Below are 9,010 nucleotides of genomic sequence, written 5' to 3'. Positions count from 1 at the left end.
AGTTACTGGAGGAGAAGTTAGAGGAAGTAATAAAAACCAAAACGAAGAGAAAGAAGGAACGTGAAGGAATGGCCTAAGAACACACAAACCCAGACTGTGAGAACCCATTTACTATGTGTCCACTAGATGGCAGTGTAACGTTAGGTGCTGTCTCCACTTTTTTTTTTTTTTTTTTTTTTTTTTTTAAACAAGCTATTTGCTGATTTGTATTAGGTACCATAGAGTGAGGCGAGGATGAAGCCGGGAGGATACTGCAGAGGTCTCTGGTACATGTGTATGCGTGTGCGTGTGTTTATGTATGTATGTTCTTCCCCTGTGAGGCTGCAGTCCTTGTGAAACACTTGGTCACCTTTTGCAAGAAAGAATCGGAACCGTTGCAACTGAAGGAGCCGACTGGTCCTGGGGAGATGTTGTTCCTCGCTGCAGATGGATAATTTTCCTTTTCATCAGGTAAGCCATCTGATCGTCTCATTGTGATCGTCGCTGGTGAATTCGTACCTGGTAATCCTTGGGAAGAAGGGCCCACGGAAATAAGAGTTGAGGCAGAGCAGGAAGTCTATTTTTGCATGTGAATTCGGACCAACGGTCCCCCTCCCCCCCCCCCTCCTCCTCTTCTCCTCCCCTCCTCCTTCCCCTCTCCTCCCCTTCCCCCCTCCTCTCTCAACCTTCCATGAACTGAAATCGGGTTCGTTTTGCAGTTCAGCATTTTGATAGAAGGATGAGATTCTTTGGCCTAAAATAACTTGGCGTTGGTCCAGCTTTTGCCTTTGCTTGCTTGCATCCTCCTATGCAAGGTCTGATCCTGAAGCCCCCCTTCTGTTATTGGTGCTTTGGAAATGGATTCTATGGCTGGGAATAGAGGTCATATTGTTCCTAAAGATGATGCAAAATTACACCTCACATAGGAAGGAAGAAGGCAGCGGGCTGTTTCTGAAGCCATAGCATCGCAGGAGAGGCAGCTTTTTCGGGCAGAGGCTGAACTGTTGAGAAGGGATGCTTCATTCTCAGAACAAGGAGAGAACAGCGGGTGTTTTCTCCCCAACTCTTACTTAACCACACTTACAAAGGAACTTTAGGGAAGTGATGAAAAGTCACCTTTTTCCATGCATTGCCAGACAGGAAGGATGGGCTTACTTTTAAATTGACAGAGGTCACCAACAGCAATGATATTGCAGATGCTGCCTGGTTCACGCGAAACCTCGGTGAAGCGTCTTGCTTTCCAAACTGTGCAAAACTGTTCTTGGGCGTGTGAGGCTTTCTCACGTGTCTTCTTACCTACCACGCTTTCCTTCTCTCCTACCTGTTTGAGGTCTGTGTAAAAAGACCCTGCCTTTTTTGCCATATCTACCGAGCGGCTGCTGCCCCTCCTTTCAACAGACCAGTCTGAATAAGCTTGTGAGAAGGTACTTTTTCATGTTTCTGATGAATTGACTGAGTCAAACTTGGGTGTCTTTCTGTTCAGATGTGCATGTGACTAAATATTTCTCGGCTGCAGCAGCAAACTTGCAAATTGCCAAACGCTACTGCGATCACACCTAGGAACTGTGGCTTCTCCTTGGGTATGGATCTGCGGCTTTGTACTGTCTATCAGGTGCACTAGTGTAGTAACAGAGCATACTTCTCCAAATAGCACTTTAAATCTTCCCAAGAGGAGGATGCCAAACAAGAATAGGAAAATTCCATGCTGAGGCTGGTGGTTCCTGACTCGGTTCCTCCTGCCCCAGAGCGGAAGGTAGCTTACCTTTCCTATTTGCTGCAATACTTGACATGCCAGGGTGATGTAACTGGGAGCTGCCACACATTTGCTGTGACTGACACGTCCCTTTCCTTTCAGAAGGAGAATAACTGTCGTGAAAAACTCCTCTCAAACTCCCCTTTGTGGCTGGTGATTGGTAATGCTATCATGCACTGCATCTCTCTTCACTGGAGGAGTGTTACAATTTAGACCTTCCCCCACCAAGCTCCTTGAAGTGATTTCAGATGGTGTCTATTTTGGGAACATAATGTGTAGACAGGAATGGATGGCCACAGAGATTTACGGGAAAACAATTTCGCAGAGAGATGAGGTAGCATTATAAACCGCCAAGACCCAGCACAAGTGGCTGGTTATGTCACATGGACCTGGCTGTGGGGTTCAATCTTGTTAAACTCACTGTCACTCACTTCTGTGGCTTTCTTTCTTTCTTTCTTTCTTCCTCCATTGCATTGCTTGTTTCTTGGTTTTTGAATGTCTATTGCAAAGGCTAGAACCAGAGAGTTCGCACTGTTAAAAATAACAGGTTGGATTTTGCTCTCAATACTGTCTCCATTTATGTGACTCCCTCTTACAGGGAAATTTGCTAGCAGGAGACTCACTGGTTACAGCAGTTCCTCTTTAAGACACGGCCTAGAGGGTTTCTCCATCTGTGGGAGCTGGGAAGGCATGATTGGAGGCCTAATTAATTATACAGTATCCAAGAAGGCACTGGGCAGAAGAGCCAGAATTCTGCCTTTTCATCCAGAGATACCATGAGCAAGTGGACAGACAGAAGGACACAACACAAAGACTAGAAACCAGCAATCCACCTCCACTCTACTGAGGAGCCTTCCACTCTTACGGAGAGGCACTTCAGACCTGGGCATGTGCACACACACACACACACACACACACACACACACACAGAGAGAGAGAGAGAGAGAGAGAGAGAGAGAGAGAGAGAGAGAGAGAGAGACAGCAGACAGACAGAGCACATTTTCTGAGTGTTCCTAACAATATAAGTTAACCTCGGGGTTTGTTTAATGTTCTCTATGGACAGCAGAGATCCTGCAGTTCTTAGGGGACCACAGTGGTAAAGCCTGGTGTGCAAAGTTCCATTCAAGTTTCTGTTGCCCTCCAGGTTAGGTAGAGAGACTAAGTTTGCCAAGTTCTCCTTGGAGTCGCCAGCAGCAAAAAGGCCTGATCTCTCTCAGCTACTTTGGAAGAGGGAGGAGGAAGAAAGATTACAGGGAAACAAAGGGAAAAGCAGTAATCCAAGGGCCACAATTCGTCACCCTCTAGATCAGCGGGCATATGCTCAGTGAAGTAATCACCTCCCTTTGAAAGTCTGAAGTGTCAAAGTGGTACTTACAGCTCCGTTTGTGTAGGGTAGGTAAGCTGTTGGAAGAGACTTGCTCCTGGTACAACTCTTTGTGACAAATCCATGTAGCTACAAAGTGCCTCCAATTATGCTACCCCAACTCTCCTCCTTTGTACTTTTATTTTAAAAGGAGCACAGGGTACTTAGTTTTTGCTAGCTACTTTCCATGCAGAACTCTACAGATGTGCTTTTAGATTCTGAGAGGTATGTAATATTGCTAATTTGACAAGTGAAAAAATCAAGACCATGGGACTAACTTAGATTATCTAGTGTTAAATGGAGAAGTGGCAGAGCACAAACTCCAACCCAGACAGTCTTGCCACAGCTTATGTTCTAGAATACTCTCATCCCTGCGAAGGGAGAGCCACTGGCTAGCCCTGAGAGTATGGACTTGGATACAGGAAATCTGCCCTTGCCATTGGTATTTGTTGCCTTTCTCACTTGCCAAGATGCCAAAAAAATGGTTTGCCAAGGCATATATATATATATATGTAGTTTTCCAAGTCTAATAGAAATATGTTAGTCTAGTCCTGCAGGAAAGTCCCTGTCCTCAGTAATGAGAGATGGAGACTACACCAAAATTCTTGCTCACATGGTGCCTTTGGTCTAGTGATGGAGTTAGAGAGTACAAAAATACACAAAGGTCTATGGAAGTCCCTTAAAGAAAAACAGCACAATATGCAGAGATGATAAGGGAGAAGGGCTGGAAGAGAAAAGGGAGATAGAAAATGTGGCTTTTAAAGTAGAGACCTAAATAAGGAGAGGGATAGAGTGAATGTTGTACATAAATAACAAAGAAGAGTTGGAACGCAGGGAAGAGAGAAGGCATCTAGGTCTCGGAGATGGAGCTTCGGTGATGCAGCTAAGGACCCTCTTTATGCGTGGCTCTTAATGCAGAGGAGAGAAGGTGGGACCAACAGCTATGTCCACCCCTGGATCTGTGGAATCCTGGTGGCTGGACCCAGACTCTTAAAGTGGCTTCTATTAAAGAACATCCATGTTGAGTACACTTAAGCCTGGCGTTTTATGTTGGCAACTTCCTTGGTTTAAAAAAGTAATCTGTTCATATGCACAAGAAGCTATTTTTTTTTAACAACTTGTAAAGTATCTTGGGAAAAATGTTGTCATTTCTAGAATGCAGTGATGTTGGCTAGAAAATGTTACTGGGAGCGCGTGCGCATACACACACACACACACACACACACACACACACACACACACACACTTGATGAAAGACTCTGGGTGAGGTTAATTATTAGAGTGCTATAGACCATCCGATAAGAATAGCTCTGGTGGGGCTGGAGAATGGCTCAGCCGTTAAGAGCACTGGCTGCTCTTACAGAGGACCCAGGCTCAGTTCCCAGCACCCTTATGAAGGCTTACAACCATCGTTTACTCCAGTTCCAGGGGTCCCATGCCTTCTTCTGATATCCCTGGGTGCCAAAATTGCTTATGATACATAGAAAAACATTCAGGTCATACATACACGTAAATGAATCTATAAAAATTTCTTTAAAGAAAAAGAGCAACTCTGGTCATCTAGTCAGTCTTGCACATAGGTGCTTTTTCTCTGCAATAAACAAACTGGGGGGTGGGGGGATGTAAGCAAGTAGGAACAGGGAGACCAGTGTTCATCTGCTCCTGCAGCCAGTACTCAGGAGCTGACCTGTGGTGCTTGTCTAAGTCATGTTTGCAAGTAAATGAATGTGTGATTTCAAAATACTTAGGAAAAACAGAGCTCAGCTTCTATCTTTGTATATGTTGAAACTACTGTTGTCATCTCTTTGTTCACTCAGAACCCACATTCTAGGGGAGTATAATATAAGTGATAGATCATTTTAGACTTCCTAACTATCTGTTTTCTCTTTGGACTCACATCAGACATTATAGTCTCCTAAGAAGTGTGGGTTTCCAACTTAGAATAAAGCTCAGTTTTGAGTTTGTTCCTGTGAGTGGTCAGAAGCCATGGCCTCATGCACTTTGCTCCTCTCGCACTCTGTTTACAACACTCCCCTGGCTTTAACGCAGTATCTACAGGCTTTGGCTTTTTATGTCATCTGTGCTTTTTTTTTTTTTTTTTTTTTTTTTGGTACCATATAAGCCTAGCTCTCTGCCAAGCTGTATACTTACTTGTTCTATCTTCAGTGTGTTTTTATAGCTAGCTCTTTCATTTATGTTTCTAGTCCAGTTGAGCTTGTATGCAATATGATGTAGGGCTTATGCTTCATTCTTTGGCTTCTGAGCATCCAGTCAGCACAGAACTCTTTCCTGAAAGGACTGTATTCTCTACCCCAGTTCAACTTGTTAGCAACCTTGCTGTTGATGCATCTGTGATACTGTTCTCGTTTATTTAACACGGGATATTATAGACGTATTTCTAAAGGAAATGTCACCAAAACAAGTACCTTCTTGAAAAACCTTACATAAGTTTTAAGTTTGAAGAAATTGACCCAAATTCTGCTGTTACATACTTTAGAATTTAAGTGAACCTTAACATTTTTCTTCTCATTGGAAAGGTATTTGTTTGTGACACTCCCAGAAAGCAAAGGTGATAATTAAGTACAGCATTTTAATGAGTCTAATCTTCCTGAGAAGAGAGAGCTAGTTATTTCCAAGAAGGATCCTTATTGCACTGCACATCCTCTGCTGAACATACAAAAGTGATATTCATGTCCTTCACTATTTGCTGCTTATCTGCTTTTGTCTCTCAAATGCCATTGGAGGTACTATTGGACTTGAAATTGAGACCAGTCCATCAAATAGAGTTGGCTTTTATCTTAGACATTTTGGATATATATAACAAAACATTCCATATTGAGAGGTTTAAACAATTGAAATATTTTTATTATGGCTCTGGAGGCTTAAATGAGATCAAGATATTGAGAGTATGGTACTTTGTGATGCTTCTCTGCTTGGCCTGCTGATGTCATGTTCTGCGTCCTAACATGTACATTCTTCTGTGTTCCTGAATTCACAATATTTGCCTAAATTTCATCTTTTAAGGAGAAAAGTCAGATTGTGTCTAACTTAAAGACCACACATAATTTAATAATTTTAAAGCCCTTGCTTCTAAATACACAGAGATATGGGAGTAGTGAAGTTGGGCCTTTAGGCAAATGAATCCAGAGGTGGACACAGTTCAGCCTGTGATGGTTGCCTTTGGTTGGCTTGTGACTACTAAAATAAACAAAGAAGATTGAATTGATACCAATTTGTTGCTGATGCACTGTGAAAATTGTTGTATTAGTGGTAATTTTTCATCATTCATATAATCCTCCCACAATTAGGAGCAGTATGGGCATGTGTTAATATTCTAATGAGGCAATTAACTAATTACCATTATATTTAAAGAAGTTTTATGAATCACAAGATGTGCAAAAGTGAAAAGATATTTAGAGCCACCATCTATGATAAGAATTAAGGCCCTTATTCATTTTAATTACAAGAGGAACCAAGAGGGATGCAAAACTTAAGAGTTTATGGACAAATTCAAAAATAGAATAATCAATTTCAAAGTGTTTCTATATGCAATAGAAACTGGGTCAGACTCATTTAAGTGCAATGTCTTTGAAATATGCTGCAGCCCAGAGCCTAACATCTGCACCAGGAAGCGCCAGGGATGAGACAACCTACGAGATTAGTTGGCCCCAGCGTTGGACTTTTCAATAATCTCCTAGAGCATACCGGCTAACTGCTCTCAGGCTCTCTTGGTGTTTGTGGAAGTTTTGCACTTGAACTATAGTTCTAAGAACTCAACGTCTGGCTGATAAATTCGGATTATCCATCTAATCATTTCAATTAAAAATAAGCCTGATCTTTGACTGTCACTTCCACCAGATGATTCCTACTTAGGACAAAGCATTGCATCAAACAAACGTTGAAACAGTACACATATACCATGTCAAATCACGATCTATGTAAACACTGAGATATTACAGTGCCATTGAATATAAAAAAATGAAATAACATTTAATTCTATGCAAAACTGCTCATGCTACAATAATACAAAAACCAGCAAAATACAAATGTTTATTTCCCCTGAAAAAGAAGAAAATGAGTGTTAAAGTTGTGTCTGCTATATGAGATTGCAATTTCTATTTTTTTCTCATAATTTTTAAAGTTAAAATTATTTTTTCCTCTTAATAAAGTATTGCATGTTCATTATACAGACATAAAAAATAAAGAATAAAATACCTTGAATATACACAGTAAACATCAGTATTAAGAGTTTAGTTGTGCCAGGCTGTGGTGGCGCACACCTTTAATCCCAGCACTCAGGAGGCAGAGGCAGGTGGATCTCTGTGAGTTAGACACCAGCCTGGTCTACAGAGTGAGTTCTAGCACAGGCTCTAATGCCACAAAGAGAAACTCTGTCTTGGAAAAAAAAAAAAAAAACAGCACAAAACAGAACAAAAAAAAGAGTTTAGTTGTTTTTGTAGTTTTTCAAATTTCATTGATTTGTTTTCAAATTCTTTAGCTTTTAATGGCAAAAGTATTTTTGAAATAAAAATATGTTCTAAAAGTCAGAATAGGGGCTAGAGATATAGTTCAGTGGTAGAGTAGTTGCCTAGTATGTATCAGACCCTAGGCTTGATCCCTAGCATTAAAATAATAATAATAATAATAATAATAATAATAATAATAATAATAGAAGTTAGAACACATTATTTTTCAAATGGAATTTGGTAAATCAATTTGTAAGGATAAGCATTACATAATCAAAATAGTAGGGTAAATGAGAAAATAACCAAATGTTTGAATATTTTATCACCTACAATATTAATTTAGTTAAACCATATATATTCAGTAATAACAATTTACTATCTTGAAAATTTTTGTAATAATAGAAATTTAGGGAAGAGAATCTATCCAAAATGCAATTTGCAAGAAGTCAGAAATTTTATTGTTTTGTAATCTAATGTCTCCAGTCAGACTTCAGGAAATTTACTTGTACTTATGGAGTGTCTATTATTGGCCATGGGCTTTAGGAGGGAAAAAATGACCTTACACTGAAACACTAAAGATACTAAGCAATAAAAAAACAAAAAGTATGACCAAACACTGACCCAGTATTTACATAAAATTTTAAAATGTGTTGAACCCAACTGATTAATTTGGCAAAATCAATCTATGTGAATGGTAGAATGAGACATGAGCAAATGATTGGTGGGCAAGCTGAGCCAGAGGCATTGGTGGACAGCCAAGAGGAAGAGCCCAGTCCTAGAAGATGTGAACTTGCCTAACAGGAGCAGGGAAGGGAATCCTGTACACAGAGACAGATTATTAATGTCATGTGCTAATAGCCATGTCTAGCTTATGTTAAGAGCTCTTTTAAAGATTTAAATACTATAGAAAGTCAAATAAAATAAAGAACCTAGAAGTTGAGATTTCGAATTGCATACTCAAAGAGGATAAAAATATGAAGTAATTCTTCCACATAAACGTTTCTGCTGAGAATCCAGTGGATTTGAAAATCCTGGAAAGTGTGACTTTGAGAGACTTGATAAATATTACTAGGCAGCAGTTTTGATCTTCCCCTGGAATGTGATATGCCATTAAAAAAGGCCAGTGGTATTTTGAGCTATGTAAGGCAGTGTGTTGGTACAAAACCAAAGAGCCAACAGGCTGGTTTCAAGTCTAGAATACCATAATCTCAGAGCCAGCCAACCTGAGCAGGTCAGGTTTCAGATAATGTGAGGTGTCTAGAAGATTGAACACCAATATTTAGGGCATTAGAAACAAATAGTACAACCTGTGTGAAGGGAGGCAAGAGTGTGCCATTTGAAGAATTTCTAAATGGAAGTTTGGAGATAGATAAGAGCAAGCTGGGTAGAAATTGTTAAGCAAAGAAAATGAAACTAGGTGTGTGACCTTCTCCATGACACTATGGAATA

The 9,010-nt window shown here is 40.4% G+C and overlaps 1 protein-coding gene across 2 annotated transcripts in view; it reads left to right on the top strand.

Annotated features, from left to right (window-relative positions):
• The first annotated feature begins 204 nt into the window (after positions 1-204).
• The window catches only part of LOC118581481 (sodium channel protein type 1 subunit alpha), a 140,989-nt gene continuing 132,183 nt past the window's right edge, over positions 205-9,010 (top strand). For both annotated transcript variants that reach the window (XM_036183638.1, XM_036183637.1), the window contains exon 1: positions 205-450. The gene's annotated coding sequence lies outside the window, so the exon portion shown is untranslated. The remainder of the gene's footprint in view (positions 451-9,010) is intronic.

The sequence above is a fragment of the Onychomys torridus genome, chromosome 4 (assembly GCF_903995425.1).
Source record: "Onychomys torridus chromosome 4, mOncTor1.1, whole genome shotgun sequence".
In the NCBI taxonomy this organism is placed as follows: Eukaryota; Metazoa; Chordata; class Mammalia; order Rodentia; family Cricetidae; genus Onychomys; species Onychomys torridus.
The sequence above is the reverse complement of the archived record's forward strand: the minus strand, read 5'-3'. Positions and strand labels throughout refer to the sequence as shown.